Genomic DNA, 24,809 nt, shown 5'->3' with positions numbered 1-24,809 from the left:
TAATGTGACTCATCCAGCTTTGCACTGTGACTGAACTGTACCTACATGCAACCACCTAATGTGACCTACTTTACACGGCACTGGCTCTGAACTGTACCTACATGCAACTACCTAATATGACCTTCCCAGGACTGAACTGGGACTGAACTGTACCTACATGCAACCACCTAATGGGACTCATCCAGCCTTGTGCTGTGACTGAACTGTACCTACATGCAACTACCTAATGTGACCTACCCAGCACTGCACTGGGACTGAACTGTACCTACATGCAACTACCTAATGTGACCTATCCAGCACTGAACTGGGACTGAACTGTACATACATGCAACTACCTAATGTGACCTATCCAGCACTGCACTGGGACTGAACTCTACCTACATGCAACCACCTTATGTGACCCATCCAGCATTGCGCTGTGACTGAACTGTACCTACATGCAACTACCTAATGTGACCCATCCAGCCTTGCGCTGTTACTGAACTGTATCTACATGCAACTACCTAATGAGTCCTACCCAGCACTGCAATTGGACTGAACTGGAACTACATGTAACTACCTAATGTGACCCATCCAGCCTTGAGCTGTGCCTGAACTGTACCTAAATGCAACTACCTAATGTACCCTACCTTACACTGCACTGGGACTGAACTGTAAATACATGCAATTACCTAATGTGACCTTCCCAGGACTGCACTGGGACTGAACTGTACCTACATGCAACTACCTAATGTGACCTACCCAGCACTGCACTGGGATTGAACTGTACCTACATGCAACTACCCAATGTGACCTACCCAGCACTGCACTGGGACTGAACTGTACCTGCATGCAACTACCTAATGTGACTCATCTAGCCTTGCGTTGTGCCTGAACTGTACCTAAATGCAACTACCTAATGTACCCTACCCAGCACTGCACTGGAACTGAACTGTACCTACATGCAACCACCTAATGTGACCTACCTTACACTGCACTGGGACTGAACTGTACCTACATGCATCTACCTAATGTGAACCATCCTGCCTTGCACTGTGACTGAACTGTACCTACATGCAACTACCTAATGAGTCCTACCCAGCACTGCAATTGGACTGAACTGGAACTACATGTAACTACCTAATGTGACCCATCCAGCCTTGAGCTGTGCCTGAACTGTACCTAAATGCAACTACCTAATGTACCCTACCCAGCACTGCACTGGAACTGAACTGTACCTACATGCAACCACCTAATGTGACCTACCTTACACTGTACTGGGACTGAACTGTAAATACATGCAATTACCTAATGTGACCTTCCCAGGACTGCACTGGGACTGAACTGTACCTATATGCAACTACCTAATGTGACCTACCCATCACTGCACTGGGATTGAACTGTACCTACATGCAACTACCCAATGTGACCTATCCAGCACTGCCCTGGGACTGAACTGTACCTGCATGCAACTACCTAATGTGACTCATCTAGCCTTGCGCTGTGCCTGAACTGTACCTAAATGCAACTACCTAATGTACCCTACCCAGCACTGCACTGGAACTGAACTGTACCTACATGCAACCACCTAATGTGACCTACCTTACACTGCACTGTGACTGAACTGTACATACATGCAATTACCTAATGTGACCTTCCCAGGACTGCAATGGGACTAAACTGTACTTACATGCAACTACCTAATGTGATCCATCCAGCCTTGCGCTGTGACTGAACTGTACCTACATGCAACTACCTAATGTGACCTATCCAGCACTGCACTGGGTCTGAACTGTACCTACATGCAACTACCTAATGTGACCCATCCAGCTTTGCGCTGTGATTGAACTGTACCTACATGCAACTACCTGATGTGACCCATCCAGCCTTGCGCTGTGCCTGAACTGTACCTACATGCAACTACCTAATGTGTCCTACCCAGCACTGCAATTGGACTGAACTGGAACTACAGGTAAGTACCTAATGTGACTCATCCAGCCTTGAGCTGTGTCTGAACTGTACCTACATGCAAGTACCTAATATGACCTAAACAGCAATGCACTGGGACTGGACTGTACCTAAATGCAACTACCTAAAGTACCCTACCCAGCATTGCACTGGAACTGAACTGTACCTACATGCAACCACCTAATGTGACCTACCTTACACTGCACTGGGACTGAACTGTAAATACATGCAATTACCTAATGTGACCTTCCCAGGACTGCACTGGGACTGAACTGTACTTACATGCAACTACCTAATGTGATCCATCCAGCCTTGTGCTGTGACTGAACTGTACCTACATGCAACTACCTAATGTGACCTACCCTGCACTGGGACTGAACTGTACCTGCATGCAACTACCTAATATGACCCTTCCATACGTGTGCTGTGCCTGAACTGTACCTACATGCAACTACCTAATTTTACTTACCTAGCACTGCACTGGGACTGAACTGTACCTACATGCAACTACCTTATGTGACCTACCCAGCACTGCACTGGGACTGAACTGTACCTACATGCAACTAACTAATGTGACCCATCCAGCCTTGCACTGTGACTGAACTGTACCTACATGCAACTACCTAATGTGACCTACACAGCAGTGCACTGGGACTGAACTGTACCTACATACAACTACCTAATGTGACCTACCAAGCACTGAACTGGGACTGAACTGTACCTACATGCAACTACCTAATGTGACCTACCCAGCACTGCACTGGGACTGAACTGTACCTACATGCAACTACCTAATGTGACCCATCCAGCCATGCACTGTGCCTGAACTGTACCTACATGCAATTACCTAATGTCAACTACCCAGCACTGCACTGGGACTGAACTGTACCTACATGCAACTACCTAATGTGACCTACCCAGCAATGCACTGGGATTGAACTGTACCTACATGCAACTACCCAATGTGACCTACCCAGCACTGCACTGGGACTGAACTGTACCGGAATGCAACAACCTAATGTGACCCATCTAGCCTTGCGCTGTGCCTGAACTGTACCTAAATGCAACTACCTAATGTACCCTACCCAGCACTGCACTGGAACTGAACTGTAGCTACATGTAACCACCTAATGTGACCTACCTTACACTGCACTGGGACTGAACTGTAAATACATGCAACTACCTAATGTGACCTACCCAGCACTGCACTAGGACAGAACTGTACCTGCATGCAACTACCTAATGTGACCCGTCCAGCTTTGCGCTGTGATTGAACTGTACCTACATGCTACTACCCAATGTGACCCATCCAGCCTTGCACTGTGCCTGAAATGCACCTACATGCAACTACCTAATGTGTTCTACCCAGCACTGCACTGGGACTGAACTGTACCTACATGCAACTACCTAATGTGACCCATCCAGCCATGCACTGTGCCTGAACTGTACCTACATGCAATTACCTAATGTCAACTACCCAGCACTGCACTGGGACTGAACTGTACCTACATGCAACTACCTAATGTGACCTACCCAGCACTGCACTGGGATTGAACTGTACCTGTGTGCAACTACCCAATGTGACCTACCCAGCACTGCACTGGGAATGAACTGTACCTGCATGCAACAACCTAATGTGACCCATCTAGCCTTGCGCTGTGCCTGAACTGTACCTAAATGCAACTACCTAATGTACCCTACCCAGCACTGCACTGGAACTGAACTGTACCTGCATGCAACTACCTAATGTGACCCATCTAGCCTTGCGCTGTGCCTGAACTGTACCTAAATGCAACTACCTAATGTACCCTACCCAGCACTGCACTAGAACTGAACTGTACCTACATGCAACTACCCAATGTGACCTACCCAGCACTGCACTGGGACTGAACTGTGCCTGCATGCAACTACCTAATGTGACCCATCCAGCTTTGCGCTGTAATTGAACTGTACCTACATGCTACTACCCAATGTGACCCATCCAGCCTTGCGCTGTGCCTGAACTTCACCTATATGCAACTAGCTAATGTGTTCTACCCAGCACTGCAATTGGACTGAACTGGAACTACATGTAAGTACCTAATGTGACCCATCCAGCCTTGAGCTGTGCCTGAACTGTACCTACATGCAAGTACCTAATATGACATACCCAGCACTGCACTGGGACTGGACTGTACCTACATGCAACTACCTAATGTGACCGATCCAGCCTTGCACTTTGCCTGAACTGTACCTACATGCAATAACCTAATGTGACCTACCCAGCGCTGCACTGGGACTGAACTGTACCTACATGCAACTACCTAATGTGACCTACCCAGCTCTGCACTGGGACTGAACTGTACCTACATGCAACTACCTAATGTGACCTACCCGGCACTGCACTGGGACTGAACTGTATCTACATGCAACTACCTAATGTGACCCATCCAGCTTTGCACTGTGACTGAACTGTACCTACATGCAACCACCTAATGTGACCTACTTTACACAGCACTGGGTCTGAACTGTACCTACATGCAACTACCTAATGTGACCATCACAGGACTTAACTGGGACTGAACTGTACCTACATGCAACCACCTAATGTGACCCATCCAGCCTTGTGCTGTGACTGAACTGTACCTACATGCAACCACCTAATGTGACCTACTTTACACGGCACTGGGTCTGAACTGTACCTACATGCAACTACCTAAAGTGACCTACCCAGCACTGCACTGGGACTGAACTGTACCTACATGCAACTACCTAATGTGACCTATCCAGCACTGCACTGGGACTGAACTGTACCTACATGCAACCACTTAATGTGACCCATACAGCTTTGCGCTGTGACTGAACTGTACCTACATGCAACTACCTAATGTGACCCGTCCAGCCTTGCGCTGTTACTGAACTGTACCTACATGCAACTACCTAACGTGATCTACCCAGCACTGAGACTGAACTGAACCTACATGCAACTTCCTAATGTGACCTACCCAGAACTGCACTTTGCCTGAACTGTACCTACATGCAATAACCTAATGTGACCTACCCAGCGCTGCACTGGGACTGAACTGTACCTACATGCAACTACCTAATGTGACCTACCCAGCTCTGCACTGGGACTGAACTGTACCTACATGCAACTACCTAATGTGACCTACCCGGCACTGCACTGGGACTGAACTGTATCTACATGCAACTACCTAATGTGACCCATCCAGCTTTGCACTGTGACTGAACTGTACCTACATGGAACCACCTAATGTGACCTACTTTACACGGCACTGGGTCTGCACTGTACCTACATGCAACTACCTAATGTGACCGTCACAGGACTTAACTGGGACTGAACTGTACCTACATGCAACCACCTAATGTGACCCATCCAGCCTTGTGCTGTGACTGAACTGTTCCTACATGCAACCACCTAATGTGACCTACTTTGCACAGCACTGGGTCTGAACTGTACCTACATGCAACTACCTAAAGTGACCTACCCAGCACTGCACTGGGACTGAACTGTACCTACATGCAACTACCTAATGTGACCTATCCAGCACTGCACTGGGACTGAACTGTACCTACATGCAACCACCTAATGTGACCCATACAGCTTTGCGCTGTGACTGAACTGTACCTACATGCAACTACCTAATGTGACCCGTCCAGCCTTGCGCTGTTACTGAACTGTACCTACATGCAACTACCTAACGTGATCTACCCAGCACTGAGACTGAACTGAACCTACATGCAACTTCCTAATTTGACCTACCCAGAACTGCACTTTGCCTGAACTGTACCTACATGCAATAACCTAATGTGACCTACCCAGCACTGCAATTGGACTGAACTGTACCTACATGCAACCACCTAATGTGACCTACCTTACACTGCACTGGGACTGAACTGTAAATACAAATAATTACCTAATGTGACCTTCCCAGGACTGCATTGGGACTGAACTGTACTTACATGCAACTACCTAATGTGATCCATCCAGCCTTGCGCTGTGACTGAACTGTACCTACATGCAACTACCTAATGTGACATACCCTGCACTGCACTGGGACTGAACTGTACCTGCATGCAACTACCTAATATGACCCTTCCAGCCGTGTGCTGTGCCTGAACTGTACCTACATGCAACTACCTAATTTTACTTACCTAGCACTGCACTGGGAGTGAACTGTACCTACATGCAACTACCTTATGTGACCTACCCAGCACTGCACTGGGACTGAGCTGTACCTACATGCAACTAACTAATGTGACCCATCCAGCCTTGCACTGTGACTGAACTGTACCTACATGCAACTACCTAGTGTGACCTACCCAGCACTGCACTGGACTGAACGGTACCTACATGCAACTACCTAATGTGACCTACCCAGCACTGAACTGAGACTGAACTGTACCTACATGCAACTACCTAACGTGACCTACCAGCACTGCACTGGGACTGAACTGTACCTACATGCAACTACCTAATGTGACCCATCCAGCTTTGCACTGTGACTGGACTGTACCTACATGCAACTACCTAATGTGACCCATCCAGCCTTGTGCTGTGCCTTAACTGTACCTACATGCAACTACCTAATGTGACCTACCCAGCACTGTAATGGGATTGAACTGGGCCTACATGTAACTACCTAATGTGACACATCCAGCCTTGAGCTGTGCCTGAACTGTACCCACATGGAACTACCTAATATGACCTACCCACCACTGCACTGGGATTGAACTGCACCTGCATGCAACTACCTAATGTGACCTACCCAGCACTGCACTGGGATTGAACTGTACCTACATGCAACTACCCAATGTGACCTACCCAGCACTGCACTGGGATTGATCTGTACCTACATGCAACTACCCAATGTGACCTACCCAGCACTGCATTGGTACTGAACTGTACCTGCATGCAACAACCTAATGTGACCCATCTAGCCTTGCGCTGTGCCTGAACTGTACCTAAATGCAACTACCTAATGTACCCTACCCAGCACTGCACTGGAACTGAACTGTACCTACATGCAACCACCTAATGTGACCTACCTTACACTGCACTGGGACTGAACTGTAAATACATGCAATTACCTAATGTGACCTTCTCAGGACTGCACTGGGACTGAACTGTACTTACATGCAACTACCTAATGTGATCCATCCAGCCTTGCGCTGTGACTGAATTGTACCTACATGCAACTACCTAATGTGACCTATCCAGCACTGCACTGGGTCTGAACTGTACCTACATGCAACTACCTAATGTGACCTACCAAGCACTGCACTGGGACAGAACTGTACCTGCATGCAACTACCTAATGTGACCCATCCAGCTTTGCTCTGTGATTGAACTGTACCTACATGCTACTACCCAATGTGACCCATCCAGCCTTGCGCTGTTCCTGAACTGTACCTACATGCAACTACCTAATGTGTTCTACCCAGCACTGCAATTGGACTGAACTGGAACTACATGTAAGTACCTAATGTGAACCATCCTGCCTTGCACTGTGACTGAACTGTACCTACATGCAACTACCTAATGTGTCCTACCGAGCACTGCAATTGGACTGAACTGTACCTAGATGCAACCACCTAATGTGACCTACCTTACACTGCACTGGGACTGAACTGTAAATACATGCAATTACCTAATGTGACCTTCCCAGGACTGCACTGGGACTGAACTGTACTTACATGCAACTACCTAATGTGATCCATCCAGCCTTGCGCTGTGACTGAACTGTACCTACATGCAACTACCTAATGTGACCTACCCTGCACTGCACTGGGACTGAACTGTACCTGCATGCAACTACCTAATATGACTCTTCCAGCCGTGTGCTGTGCCTGAACTGTACCTACATGCAACTACCTAATTTTACTTACCTAGCACTGCACTGGGACTGAACTGTACCTACATGCAACTACCTTATGTGACCTACCCAGCACTGCACTGGGACTGAACTGTACCTACATGCAACTAACTAATGTGACCCATCCAGCCTTGCACTGTGACTGAACTGTACCTACATGCAACTACCTAATGTGACCTACACAGCAGTGCACTGGGACTGAACTGTACCTACATACAACAACCTAATGTGACCTACCAAGCACTGAACTGGGACTGAACGGTACCTACATGCAACTACCTAATGTGACCTACCCAGCACTGAACTGAGACTGAACTGTACCTACATGCAACTACCTAATGTGACCTACCAGCACTGCACTGGGACTGAACTGTACCTACATGCAACTTCCTAATGTGACCCATCCAGCTTTGCGCTGTGACTGGACTGTACCTACATGCAACTACCTAATGTGACCCATCCAGCCTTGTGCTGTGCCTTAACTGTACCTACATGCATCTACCTAATGTGACCTACCCAGCACTGCAATGGGATTGAACTGGACCTACATGTAACTACGTAATGTGACCCATCCAGCCTTGAGCTGTGCCTGAACTGTACCCACATGGAACTACCTAATATGACCTACCCAGCACTGCACTGGGATTGAACTGTACCTGCATGCAACTACCTAATGTGACCTACCCAGCACTGCACTGGGATTGAACTGTACCTACATGCAACTACCCAATGTGACCTACCCAGCACTGCACTGGGATTGAACTGTACCTACATGCAACTACCCAATGTGACCTACCCAGCACTGCATTGGTACTGAACTGTACCTGCATGCAACAACCTAATGCGACCCATCTAGCCTTGCGCTGTGCCTGAACTGTACCTAAATGCAACTACCTAATGTACCCTACCCAGCACGGCACTGGAACTGAACTGTACCTACATGCAACCACCTAATGTGACCTACCTTACACTGCACTGGGACTGAACTGTAAATACATGCAATTACCTAATGTGACCTTCTCAGCACTGCACTGGGTCTGAACTGTACCTACATGCAACTACCTAATGTGACCCATCCAGCCTTGTGCTGTGCCTTAACTGTACCTACATGCAACTACCTAATGTGACCTACCCAGCACTGCAATGGGATTGAACTGGGCCTACATGTAACTACCTAATGTGACCCATCCAGCCTTGAGCTGTGCCTGAACTGTACCCACATGGAACTACCTAATATGACCTACCCAGCACTGCACTGGGATTGAACTGCACCTGCATGCAACTACCTAATGTGACCTACCCAGCACTGCACTGGGATTGAACTGTACCTACATGCAACTACCCAATGTGACCTACCCAGCACTGCACTGGGATTGATCTGTACCTACATGCAACTACCCAATGTGACCTACCCAGCACTGCATTGGTACTGAACTGTACCTGCATGCAACAACCTAATGTGACCCATCTAGCCTTGCGCTGTGTCTGAACTGTACCTAAATGCAACTACCTAATGTACCCTACCCAGCACTGCACTGGAACTGAACTGTACCTACATGCAACCACCTAATGTGACCTACCTTACACTGCACTGGGACTGAACTGTAAATACATGCAATTACCTAATATGACCTTCTCAGGACTGCACTGGGACTGAACTGTACTTACATGCAACTACCTAATGTGATCCATCCAGCCTTGCGCTGTGACTGAACTGTACCTACATGCAACTACCTAATGTGACCTATCCAGCACTGCACTGGGTCTGAACTGTACCTACATGCAACTACCTAATGTGACCTACCCAGCACTGCACTGGGACAGAACTGTACCTGCATGCAACTACCTAATGTGACCCATCCAGCTTTGCTCTGTGATTGAACTGTACCTACATGCTACTACCCAATGTGACCCATCCAGCCTTGCGCTGTTCCTGAACTGTACCTACATGCAACTACCTAATGTGTTCTACCCAGCACTGCAATTGGACTGAACTGGAACTACATGTAAGTACCTAATGTGAACCATCCTGCCTTGCACTGTGACTGAACTGTACCTACATGCAACTACCTAATGTGTCCTACCCAGCACTGCAATTGGACTGAACTGTACCTAGATGCAACCACCTAATGTGACCTACCTTACACTGCACTGGGACTGAACTGTAAATACATGCAATTACCTAATGTGACCTTCCCAGGACTGCACTGGGACTGAACTGTACTTACATGCAACTACCTAATGTGATCCATCCAGCCTTGCGCTGTGACTGAACTGTACCTACATGCAACTACCTAATGTGACCTACCCTGCACTGCACTGGGACTGAACTGTACCTGCATGCAACTACCTAATATGATTCTTCCAGCCGTGTGCTGTGCCTGAACTGTACCTACATGCAACTACCTAATTTTACTTACCTAGCACTGCACTGGGACTGAACTGTACCTACATGCAACTACCTTATGTGACCTACCCAGCACTGCACTGGGACTGAACTGTACCTACATGCAACTAACTAATGTGACCCATCCAGCCTTGCACTGTGACTGAACTGTACCTACATGCAATTACCTAATGTGACCTACCCAGCACTGCACTGGACTGAACGGTACCTACATGCAACTACCTAATGTGACCTACCCAGCACTGAACTGAGACTGAACTGTACCTACATGCAACTACCTAATGTGACCTACCAGCACTACACTGGGACTGAACTGTACCTACATGCAACTTCCTAATGTGACCCATCCAGCTTTGCGCTGTGACTGGACTGTACCTACATGCAACTACCTAATGTGACCCATCCAGCCTTGTGCTGTGCCTTAACTGTACCTACATGCAACTACCTAATGTGACCTACCCAGCACTGCAATGGGATTGAACTGGACCTACATGTAACTACCTAATGTGACCCATACAGCCTTGAGCTGTGCCTGAACTGTACCCACATGGAACTACCTAATATGACCTACCCAGCACTGCACTGGGATTGAACTGTACCTGCATGCAACTACCTAATGTGACCTACCCAGCACTGCACTGGGATTGAACTGTACCTACATGCAACTACCCAATGTGACCTACCCAGCACTGCACTGGGATTGAACTGTACCTACATGCAACTACCCAATGTGACCTACCCAGCACTGCATTGGTACTGAACTGTACCTGCATGCAACAACCTAATGCGACCCATCTAGCCTTGCGCTGTGCCTGAACTGTACCTAAATGCAACTACCTAATGTACCCTACCCAGCACGGCACTGGAACTGAACTGTACCTACATGCAACCACCTAATGTGACCTACCTTACACTGCACTGGGACTGAACTGTAAATACATGCAATTACCTAATGTGACCTTCTCAGCACTGCACTGGGTCTGAACTGTACCTACATGCAACTACCTAATGTGACCCATCCAGCCTTGTGCTGTGCCTTAACTGTACCTACATGCAACTACCTAATGCGACCTACCCAGCACTGCAATGGGACTGAACTGGACCTACATGTAACTACCTAATGTGACCCATCCAGTCTTGAGCTGTGGCTGAACTGTACCTACATGGAACTACCTAATGTGACCTACACAGCACTGCACTGGGACTGAACTGGACCTACATGTAACTACCTAATGTGATCCATCCAGTCTTGAGCTGTGCCTGAACCGTACCTACATGGAACTACATAATATGACCTACACAGCACTGCACTGGGACTGAACTGTACCTACATGCAACTACCTAATTTGACCTACCCAGCACTGAACTGGGACTGAACTGTACCTACATGCAACTACCTAATGCGGCCTACCCAGCACTGCAATGGGACTGAACTGTACCTACATGTAACTACCTAATGTGACCCATCCAGCCTTGCGCTGTGACTGAACTGTACCTACATGCAAGTACCTAATGGGACCTACCCAGCACTGCACTGGGACTAAACTGTACCTACATGCAACTACCTAATGTGACCGACCCAACACTGAACTGGGACTGAACTGTACCTACATGCAGCTACCGAATGCGACCTACCCAGCACTGCAATGGGACTGAATTGGACCTACATGTAACTACCTAATGTGACCCATCCAGCCTTGAGCTGTGCCTGAACTGTACCTACATGGAACTACCTAATATGACCTACACAGCACTGCACTGGGACTGAACTGTACCTACATGCAACTACCTAATGCGATCTACCCAGCAGTGCAATGGGACTGAACTGTACCTACATGCAACTACCTAATGTGGCCTACCCAGCACTGCACTGGGACTGAACTGTACCTGCATGCAACCACCTAATGTGACCGATCCAGCTTTGTGCTGTGCCTGAACTGTACCTACATGCAACTACCTAATGTTAGCTACCCAGCACTGCACTGGGACTGAACTGTACCCACATGCAACTACCTAATGTGATCCATCCAGCCTTGCGCTGTGACTGAACTGTACCTACATGCAACTACCTAACGTGATCTACCCAGCACTGAGACTGAACTGTACCTACATGCAACTATGTAATGTGACCTACCAAGCAGTGCACTGGGACTGAGCTGTTCCTACATTCAACTACCTTATGTGACCTACCCAGCACTGCACTGGGACTGAACTGTACCTACATGCAACTACCTAATGTGAACCATCCAGCCTTGCACTGTGACTGAACTCTACCTACATGCAACCACCTAATGTGACCTACCTTACACTGCACTAGGTCTGAACTGTTACTACATGCAAATACCTAATGTGACCTAACCAGCAACACAGTGGGTCTGAACTGTACCTACATGCAACTACCTAATGTGACCTACCCAGCACTGCACTGGGACTGAACTGTACCTACATGCAACTACCTAATGTGACCCATCTAGCCTCGCGCTGTGACTGAACTGTACCTACATGCAACTACCTAATGTGGCCTACCCAGCACTGCACTGGGACTGAACTGTACCTGCATGCAACCACCTAATGTGACCCATCCAGCTTTGTGCTGAGCCTGAACTGTACCTACATGCAACTACGTAATGTTAGCTACCCAGCACTGCACTGGGACTGAACTGTACCTACATGCAACTACCTAATGTGACCTGTCCAGCCTTGCGCTGTGACTGAACTGTACCTGCATGCAACTACCTAATGAGATGCATCTAGCCTTGCGCTGTGCCTGAACTGTACCTACATGCAACTACCTAATGTGACCTACCCAGCACTGCACTGGAACTGAACTGTACCTGCATGCAACTACCTAATGAGATGCATCTAGCCTTGCGCTGTGCCTGAACTGTACCTACATGCAACTACCTAATGTGGCCTACCCAGCACTGCACTGGGACTGAACTGTACCTGCATGCAACCACCTAATGTGACCCATCCAGCTTTGTGCTGAGCCTGAACTGTACCTACATGCAACTACGTAATGTTAGCTACCCAGCACTGCACTGGGACTGAACTGTACCTACATGCAACTACCTAATGTGACCTGTCTAGCCTTGCGCTGTGACTGAACTGTACCTACATGCAACTACCTAACATGATCTACCCAGCACTGAGACTGAACTGTACCTACATGCAACTACGTAATGTGACCTACCAAGCACTGCACTGGTACTGAACTGTACCTACATTCAACTACCTAATGTGACCTACCCAGCACTGCACTGGGATTGAACTGTATCTACATGCAACTACCTAATGTGAACCATCTAGCCTTGCACTGTGACTGAACTGTACCCACATGCAACCACCTAATGTGACCTACCTTACACTGCACTGGGTCTGAACTGTACCTACATGCAACTACCTAATGTGACCGTCCCAGGAATGCACTGGGACTGAACTGTACCTACATGCAACTACCTAATGTGGCCCATCCAGCCTTGCGCTGTGACTGAACTGTACCTACATGCAACTACCTAATGTACCTACCCAGCACTGCACTGGGACTGAACTGTACCTACATGCAACTACATAATGTGATCTACCCAGCACTGAACTGGGACTGAACTGTACCTACATGCAACTACCTAATGTGACCCATCCAGCTTTGCACTGTGACAGAACTGTACCTACATGCAACCCCCTAATGTGACCTACCCAGCACTGCACTGGGACCGAACTGTACCTACATGCAACTACCTAATGCGACCTACCCAGCACTGCAATGGGACTGAACTGGACCTACATGTAACTACCTAATGTGACCCATCCAGCCTTGAGCTGTGCCTGAACTGTACCTAAATGCAACTACCTAATGTACCCTACCCAGCACTGCACTGGAACTGAACTGTACCTACATGCAACCACCTAATGTGACCTACCTTACACTGCACTGGGACTGAACTGTAAATACATGCAATTACCTAATGTGACCTTCTCGGGACTGCACTGGGACTGAACTGTACCTACATGCAACTACCTAATGTGATCCATCCCGCCTTGCGCTGTGACTGAACTGTACCTACATGCAACTACCTAATGTGACCTATCCAGCAGTGCACTGGGTCTGAACTGCACCTACATGCAACTACCTAATGTGACCTACCCAGCACTGCACTGGGACAGAACTGTACCTACATGCAACTACCTAATGTGACCCATCCAGCCTTGCGCTGTGCCTGAACTGTACCTACATGCAACTACCTAATGTATCCTACCCAGCACTGCAATTGGACTGAACTGGAACTACAGGTAAGTACCTAATGTGACTCATCCAGCCTTGAGCTGTGCCTGAACTGTACCTACATGCAAGTACCTAATATGACCTAAACAGCACTGCACTGGGACTGGACTATACCTAAATGCAACTACCTAATGTACCCTACCCAGCACTGCACTGGAACTGAACTGTACCTACATGCAACCACATAATGTGACCTACCTTACACTGCACTGGGACTGAACTGTAAATACATGCAACTACCTAATGTGACCTACCCAGCACTGAACTGGGACTGAACTGTAACTTGTTAGGGAGAATTCTCTGTTTAGGCTGAATTTCCTAACCTAGTGAGTCCCCCAGCAGCTTTGCTGGATTTCTGGAGTTTGTTTTTTTCCATCCTGCCTAGAGTGTGACTCTTTTTCTCCCACTCTTGGACATAAATGTGGTTAATTCCTTTGAATGTCAATGTGTTCTATGGGCTATGGGGTCTTTTACTCCATAGGGTCTCATATGTTTTTCTACGTGTGTTACACCGCACCCTCCGTGCCGTAACACTGGGGCTTCCTAGAGGATACCCACCATAGACTCCATACCCTGGGACTGACTACTGTCTCCCAGGGCATGTAAAGTCACCATGGCTTTACTAGACCTAAATTTACTAACAGAACTAGTACAAAACATCCTATTGTGGACATACTAGTAGGGGTAATTCGATTACCCCTGGGTCTGTTATTCGAGGGGCACTGTCCCTCCCCCCCTCGTCGAGTTTTGGCTGGTGGCAGTGGAAACTACTTGTTATACTGGGACTGAACTGTACCTACATGCAACTACCTAATTTGACCTACCCAGCACTGAACTGGGACTGAACTGTACCTACATGCAACTACCTAATGCGGCCTACCCAGCACTGCAATGGGACTGAACTGGACCTACATGTAACTACCTAATGTGACCCATCCAGCCTTGCGCTGTGACTGAACTGTACCTACATGCAAGTACCTAATGTGACCTACCCAGCACTGCACTGGGACTAAACTGTACCTACATGCAACTACCTAATGTGACCGACCCAACACTGAACTGGGACTGAACTGTACCTACATGCAGCTACCGAATGCGACCTACCCAGCACTGCAATGGGACTGAATTGGACCTACATGTAACTACCTAATGTGACCCATCCAGCCTTGAGCTGTGCCTGAACTGTACCTACATGGAACTACCTAATATGACCTACACAGCACTGCACTGGGACTGAACTGTACCTACATGCAACTACCTAATGCGATCTACCCAGCAGTGCAATGGGACTGAACTGTACCTACATGCAACTACCTAATGTGGCCTACCCAGCACTGCACTGGGACTGAACTGTACCTGCATGCAACCACCTAATGTGACCGATCCAGCTTTGTGCTGTGCCTGAACTGTACCTACATGCAACTACCTAATGTTAGCTACCCAGCACTGCACTGGGACTGAACTGTACCCACATGCAACTACCTAATGTGATCCATCCAGCCTTGCGCTGTGACTGAACTGTACCTACATGCAACTACCTAACGTGATCTACCCAGCACTGAGACTGAACTGTACCTACATGCAACTATGTAATGTGACCTACCAAGCAGTGCACTGGGACTGAGCTGTTCCTACATTCAACTACCTTATGTGACCTACCCAGCACTGCACTGGGACTGAACTGTACCTACATGCAACTACCTAATGTGAACCATCCAGCCTTGCACTGTGACTGAACTCTACCTACATGCAACCACCTAATGTGACCTACCTTAAGCTGCACTAGGTCTGAACTGTTACTACATGCAAATACCTAATGTGACCTAACCAGCAACACAGTGGGTCTGAACTGTACCTACATGCAACTACCTAATGTGACCTACCCAGCACTGCACTGGGACTGAACTGTACCTACATGCAACTACCTAATGTGACCCATCTAGCCTCGCGCTGTGACTGAACTGTACCTACATGCAACTACCTAATGTTACCTACCCAGCACTGCTCTGGGACTGAACTGTATCTACATGCAACTACCTAATGTGACCTACCCAGCACTGCACTGGAACTGAACTGTACCTGCATGCAACTACCTAATGAGATGCATCTAGCCTTGCGCTGTGCCTGAACTGTACCTACATGCAACTACCTAATGTGGCCTACCCAGCACTGCACTGGGACTGAACTGTACCTGCATGCAACCACCTAATGTGACCCATCCAGCTTTGTGCTGAGCCTGAACTGTACCTACATGCAACTACGTAATGTTAGCTACCCAGCACTGCACTGGGACTGAACTGTACCTACATGCAACTACCTAATGTGACCTGTCCAGCCTTGCGCTGTGACTGAACTGTACCTACATGCAACTACCTAACATGATCTACCCAGCACTGAGACTGAACTGTACCTACATGCAACTACGTAATGTGACCTACCAAGCACTGCACTGGTACTGAACTGTACCTACATTCAACTACCTAATGTGACCTACCCAGCACTGCACTGGGATTGAACTGTATCTACATGCAACTACCTAATGTGAACCATCTAGCCTTGCACTGTGACTGAACTGTACCCACATGCAACCACCTAATGTGACCTACCTTACACTGCACTGGGTCTGAACTGTACCTACATGCAACTACCTAATGTGACCGTCCCAGGAATGCACTGGGACTGAACTGTACCTACATGCAACTACCTAATGTGGCCCATCCAGCCTTGCGCTGTGACTGAACTGTACCTACATGCAACTACCTAATGTACCTACCCAGCACTGCACTGGGACTGAACTGTACCTACATGCAACTACATAATGTGATCTACCCAGCACTGAACTGGGACTGAACTGTACCTACATGCAACTACCTAATGTGACCCATCCAGCTTTGCACTGTGACAGAACTGTACCTACATGCAACCCCCTAATGTGACCTACCCAGCACTGCACTGGGACCGAACTGTACCTACATGCAACTACCTAATGCGACCTACCCAGCACTGCAATGGGACTGAACTGGACCTACATGTAACTACCTAATGTGACCCATCCAGCCTTGAGCTGTGCCTGAACTGTACCTAAATGCAACTACCTAATGTACCCTACCCAGCACTGCACTGGAACTGAACTGTACCTACATGCAACCACCTAATGTGACCTACCTTACACTGCACTGGGACTGAACTGTAAATACATGCAATTACCTAATGTGACCTTCTCGGGACTGCACTGGGACTGAACTGTACCTACATGCAACTACCTAATGTGATCCATCCCGCCTTGCGCTGTGACTGAACTGTACCTACATGCAACTACCTAATGTGACCTATCCAGCAGTGCACTGGGTCTGAACTGCACCTACATGCAACTACCTAATGTGACCTACCCAGCACTGCACTGGGACAGAACTGTACCTACATGCAACTACCTAATGTGACCCATCCAGCCTTGCGCTGTGCCTGAACTGTACCTACATGCAACTACCTAATGTATCCTACCCAGCACTGCAATTGGACTGAACTGGAACTACAGGTAAGTACCTAATGTGACTCATCCAGCCTTGAGCTGTGCCTGAACTGTACCTACATGCAAGTACCTAATATGACCTAAACAGCACTGCACTGGGACTGGACTATACCTAAATGCAACTACCTAATGTACCCTACCCAGCACTGCACTGGAACTGAACTGTACCTACATGCAACCACATAATGTGACCTACCTTACACTGCACTGGGACTGAACTGTAAATACATGCAATTACCTAATGTGACCTATCCAGCACTGCACTGGGTCTGAACTGTACCTACATGCAACTACCTAATGTGACCTACCCAGCACTGCACTGGGACAGAACTGTACGTACATGCAACTACCTAATGTGTTCTACCCAGCACTGCAATTGGACTGAAAAGGAACTACATGTAAGTACCTAATGTGACCCATCCAGCCTTGAGCTGTGCCTGAACTGTACCTACATGCAAGCACCTAATATGACCTACCCAGCACTGCACTGGGACTGGACTGTACCTACATGCAACTACCTAATGTGACCGATCCAGCCTTGCACTGTGCCTGAACTGTACCTACATGCAATAACCTAATGTGACCTACCCAGCGCTGCACTGGGACTGAACTGTACCTACATGCAACTACCTAATGTGACCTACCCAGCTCTGCACTGGGACTTAACTGTACCTACATGCAACTACCTAATGTGACCTACCCAGCACTGCACTGGGACGGAACTGTACCTACATGCAACTACCTAATGTGACCCATCCAGCTTTGCACTGTGACTGAACTGTACCTACATGCAACCACCTAATGTGACCTACTTTACACGGCACTGGGTCTGAACTGTACCTACATGCAACTACCTAATGTGACCGTCCCAGGACTGAACTGGGACTGAACTGTACCTACATGCAACCACCTAATGTGACTCATCCAGCCTTGTGCTGTGACTGAACTGTACCTACATGCAAATACCTAATGTGACCTACCCAGCACTGCACTGGGACTGAACTGTACCTACATGCAACTACCTAATGTGACCTACCCAGCACTGAACTGGGACTGAACTGTACCTACATGCCACTACCTAATGTGACCTATCCAGCACTGCACTGGGACTGAACTGTACCTACATGCAACCACCTAATGTGACCCATCCAGCTTTGCGCTGTGACTGAACTGTACCTACATGCAACTACCTAATGTGACCCGTCCAGCCTTGCGCTGTTACTGAACTGTACCTACATGCAAATACCTAACGTGATCTACCCAGCACTGAGACTGAACTGAACCTACATGCAACTACCTAATGTGACCTACCCAGCACTGCACTGGGACTGAACTGTACCTGCATGCAACAACCTAATGTGACCCATTTAGCCTTGCGCTGTTCCTGAACTGTACCTAAATGCAACTACCTAATGTACCCTACGCAGCACTGCACTGGAACTGAACTATACCTACATGCAACCACCTAATGTGACCTACCTTACACTGCACTGGGACTGAACTGTAAATACATGCAATTACCTAATGTGACCTTCTCAGGACTGCACTGGGACTGAACTGTACTTACCTGCAACTACCTAATGTGATCCATCCAGCCTTGCGCTGTGACTGAACTGTACCTACATGCAACTACCTAATGTGACCTATCCAGCACTGCACTGGGACAGAACTGTACCTGCATGCAACTACCTAATGTGACCCATCCAGCTTTCCGCTGTGATTGAACGGTACCTACATGCAACTACCCAATGTGACCCATCCAGCCTTGTGCTGTGCCTGAACTGTACCTACATGCAACTACCTAATGTGTTCTACCGAGCACTGCAATTGGACTGAACTGGAACTACATGTAAGTACCTAATGTGACCCATCCAGCCTTGAGCTGTGCCTGAACTGTACCTACATGCAAGTACCTAATATGACCTACCCAGCACTGCACTGGGACTGGACTGTACCTACATGCAACTACCTAATGTGACCGATCCAGCCTTGCACTGTGCCTGAACTGTACCTACATGCAATACCCTAATGTGACCTACCCAGAGCTGCACTGGGACTGAACTGTACCTACATGCAACTACCTAATGTGACCTACCCAGCTCTGCACTGGGACTGAACTGTACCTACATGCAACTACCTAATGCAACCTACCCAGCACTGCACTGGGACTGAACTGTACCTACATGCAACTACCTAATGTGACTCATCCAGCTTTGCACTGTGACTGAACTGTACCTACATGCAACCACCTAATGTGACCTACTTTACACGGCACTGGCTCTGAACTGTACCTACATGCAACTACCTAATATGACCTTCCCAGGACTGAACTGGGACTGAACTGTACCTACATGCAACCACCTAATGGGACTCATCCAGCCTTGTGCTGTGACTGAACTGTACCTACATGCAACTACCTAATGTGACCTACCCAGCACTGCACTGGGACTGAACTGTACCTACATGCAACTACCTAATGTGACCTATCCAGCACTGAACTGGGACTGAACTGTACATACATGCAACTACCTAATGTGACCTATCCAGCACTGCACTGGGACTGAACTCTACCTACATGCAACCACCTTATGTGACCCATCCAGCTTTGCGCTGTGACTGAACTGTACCTACATGCAACTACCTAATGTGACCCATCCAGCCTTGCGCTGTTACTGAACTGTATCTACATGCAACTACCTAATGAGTCCTACCCAGCACTGCAATTGGACTGAACTGGAACTACATGTAACTACCTAATGTGACCCATCCAGCCTTGAGCTGTGCCTGAACTGTACCTAAATGCAACTACCTAATGTACCCTACCCAGCACTGCACTGGAACTGAACTGTACCTACATGCAACCACCTAATGTGACCTACCTTACACTGCACTGGGACTGAACTGTAAATACATGCAATTACCTAATGTGACCTTCCCAGGACTGCACTGGGACTGAACTGTACCTACATGCAACTACCTAATGTGACCTACCCAGCACTGCACTGGGATTGAACTGTACCTACATGCAACTACCCAATGTGACCTACCCAGCACTGCACTGGGACTGAACTGTACCTGCATGCAACTACCTAATGTGACTCATCTAGCCTTGCGTTGTGCCTGAACTGTACCTAAATGCAACTACCTAATGTACCCTACCCAGCACTGCACTGGAACTGAACTGTACCTACATGCAACCACCTAATGTGACCTACCTTACACTGCACTGGGACTGAACTGTACCTACATGCATCTACCTAATGTGAACCATCCTGCCTTGCACTGTGACTGAACTGTACCTACATGCAACTACCTAATGAGTCCTACCCAGCACTGCAATTGGACTGAACTGGAACTACATGTAACTACCTAATGTGACCCATCCAGCCTTGAGCTGTGCCTGAACTGTACCTAAATGCAACTACCTAATGTACCCTACCCAGCACTGCACTGGAACTGAACTGTACCTACATGCAACCACCTAATGTGACCTACCTTACACTGTACTGGGACTGAACTGTAAATACATGCAATTACCTAATGTGACCTTCCCAGGACTGCACTGGGACTGAACTGTACCTATATGCAACTACCTAATGTGACCTACCCATCACTGCACTGGGATTGAACTGTACCTACATGCAACTACCCAATGTGACCTATCCAGCACTGCCCTGGGACTGAACTGTACCTGCATGCAACTACCTAATGTGACTCATCTAGCCTTGCGCTGTGCCTGAACTGTACCTAAATGCAACTACCTAATGTACCCTACCCAGCACTGCACTGGAACTGAACTGTACCTACATGCAACCACCTAATGTGACCTACCTTACACTGCACTGTGACTGAACTGTACATACATGCAATTACCTAATGTGACCTTCCCAGGACTGCAATGGGACTAAACTGTACTTACATGCAACTACCTAATGTGATCCATCCAGCCTTGCGCTGTGACTGAACTGTACCTACATGCAACTACCTAATGTGACCTATCCAGCACTGCACTGGGTCTGAACTGTACCTACATGCAACTACCTAATGTGACCCATCCAGCTTTGCGCTGTGATTGAACTGTACCTACATGCAACTACCTGATGTGACCCATCCAGCCTTGCGCTGTGCCTGAACTGTACCTACATGCAACTACCTAATGTGTCCTACCCAGCACTGCAATTGGACTGAACTGGAACTACAGGTAAGTACCTAATGTGACTCATCCAGCCTTGAGCTGTGTCTGAACTGTACCTACATGCAAGTACCTAATATGACCTAAACAGCAATGCACTGGGACTGGACTGTACCTAAATGCAACTACCTAAAGTACCCTACCCAGCATTGCACTGGAACTGAACTGTACCTACATGCAACCACCTAATGTGACCTACCTTACACTGCACTGGGACTGAACTGTAAATACATGCAATTACCTAATGTGACCTTCCCAGGACTGCACTGGGACTGAACTGTACTTACATGCAACTACCTAATGTGATCCATCCAGCCTTGTGCTGTGACTGAACTGTACCTACATGCAACTACCTAATGTGACCTACCCTGCACTGGGACTGAACTGTACCTGCATGCAACTACCTAATATGACCCTTCCATACGTGTGCTGTGCCTGAACTGTACCTACATGCAACTACCTAATTTTACTTACCTAGCACTGCACTGGGACTGAACTGTACCTACATGCAACTACCTTATGTGACCTACCCAGCACTGCACTGGGACTGAACTGTACCTACATGCAACTAACTAATGTGACCCATCCAGCCTTGCACTGTGACTGAACTGTACCTACATGCAACTACCTAATGTGACCTACACAGCAGTGCACTGGGACTGAACTGTACCTACATACAACTACCTAATGTGACCTACCAAGCACTGAACTGGGACTGAACTGTACCTACATGCAACTACCTAATGTGACCTACCCAGCACTGCACTGGGACTGAACTGTACCTACATGCAACTACCTAATGTGACCCATCCAGCCATGCACTGTGCCTGAACTGTACCTACATGCAATTACCTAATGTCAACTACCCAGCACTGCACTGGGACTGAACTGTACCTACATGCAACTACCTAATGTGACCTACCCAGCAATGCACTGGGATTGAACTGTACCTACATGCAACTACCCAATGTGACCTACCCAGCACTGCACTGGGACTGAACTGTACCGGAATGCAACAACCTAATGTGACCCATCTAGCCTTGCGCTGTGCCTGAACTGTACCTAAATGCAACTACCTAATGTACCCTACCCAGCACTGCACTGGAACTGAACTGTAGCTACATGTAACCACCTAATGTGACCTACCTTACACTGCACTGGGACTGAACTGTAAATACATGCAACTACCTAATGTGACCTACCCAGCACTGCACTAGGACAGAACTGTACCTGCATGCAACTACCTAATGTGACCCGTCCAGCTTTGCGCTGTGATTGAACTGTACCTACATGCTACTACCCAATGTGACCCATCCAGCCTTGCGCTGTGCCTGAAATGCACCTACATGCAACTACCTAATGTGTTCTACCCAGCACTGCACTGGGACTGAACTGTACCTACATGCAACTACCTAATGTGACCCATCCAGCCATGCACTGTGCCTGAACTGTACCTACATGCAATTACCTAATGTCAACTACCCAGCACTGCACTGGGACTGAACTGTACCTACATGCAACTACCTAATGTGACCTACCCAGCACTGCACTGGGATTGAACTGTACCTGTGTGCAACTACCCAATGTGACCTACCCAGCACTGCACTGGGAATGAACTGTACCTGCATGCAACAACCTAATGTGACCCATCTAGCCTTGCGCTGTGCCTGAACTGTACCTAAATGCAACTACCTAATGTACCCTACCCAGCACTGCACTGGAACTGAACTGTACCTGCATGCAACTACCTAATGTGACCCATCTAGCCTTGCGCTGTGCCTGAACTGTACCTAAATGCAACTACCTAATGTACCCTACCCAGCACTGCACTAGAACTGAACTGTACCTACATGCAACTACCCAATGTGACCTACCCAGCACTGCACTGGGACTGAACTGTGCCTGCATGCAACTACCTAATGTGACCCATCCAGCTTTGCGCTGTAATTGAACTGTACCTACATGCTACTACCCAATGTGACCCATCCAGCCTTGCGCTGTGCCTGAACTTCACCTATATGCAACTAGCTAATGTGTTCTACCCAGCACTGCAATTGGACTGAACTGGAACTACATGTAAGTACCTAATGTGACCCATCCAGCCTTGAGCTGTGCCTGAACTGTACCTACATGCAAGTACCTAATATGACATACCCAGCACTGCACTGGGACTGGACTGTACCTACATGCAACTACCTAATGTGACCGATCCAGCCTTGCACTTTGCCTGAACTGTACCTACATGCAATAACCTAATGTGACCTACCCAGCGCTGCACTGGGACTGAACTGTACCTACATGCAACTACCTAATGTGACCTACCCAGCTCTGCACTGGGACTGAACTGTACCTACATGCAACTACCTAATGTGACCTACCCGGCACTGCACTGGGACTGAACTGTATCTACATGCAACTACCTAATGTGACCCATCCAGCTTTGCACTGTGACTGAACTGTACCTACATGCAACCACCTAATGTGACCTACTTTACACAGCACTGGGTCTGAACTGTACCTACATGCAACTACCTAATGTGACCATCACAGGACTTAACTGGGACTGAACTGTACCT

The sequence above is a fragment of the Ambystoma mexicanum genome, chromosome 2q, assembly GCF_040938575.1.
Source record: "Ambystoma mexicanum isolate Mex_15411 chromosome 2q, UKY_AmexF1_1, whole genome shotgun sequence".
In the NCBI taxonomy this organism is placed as follows: domain Eukaryota; kingdom Metazoa; phylum Chordata; class Amphibia; order Caudata; family Ambystomatidae; genus Ambystoma; species Ambystoma mexicanum.
This window is presented reverse-complemented; position numbering follows the sequence as displayed.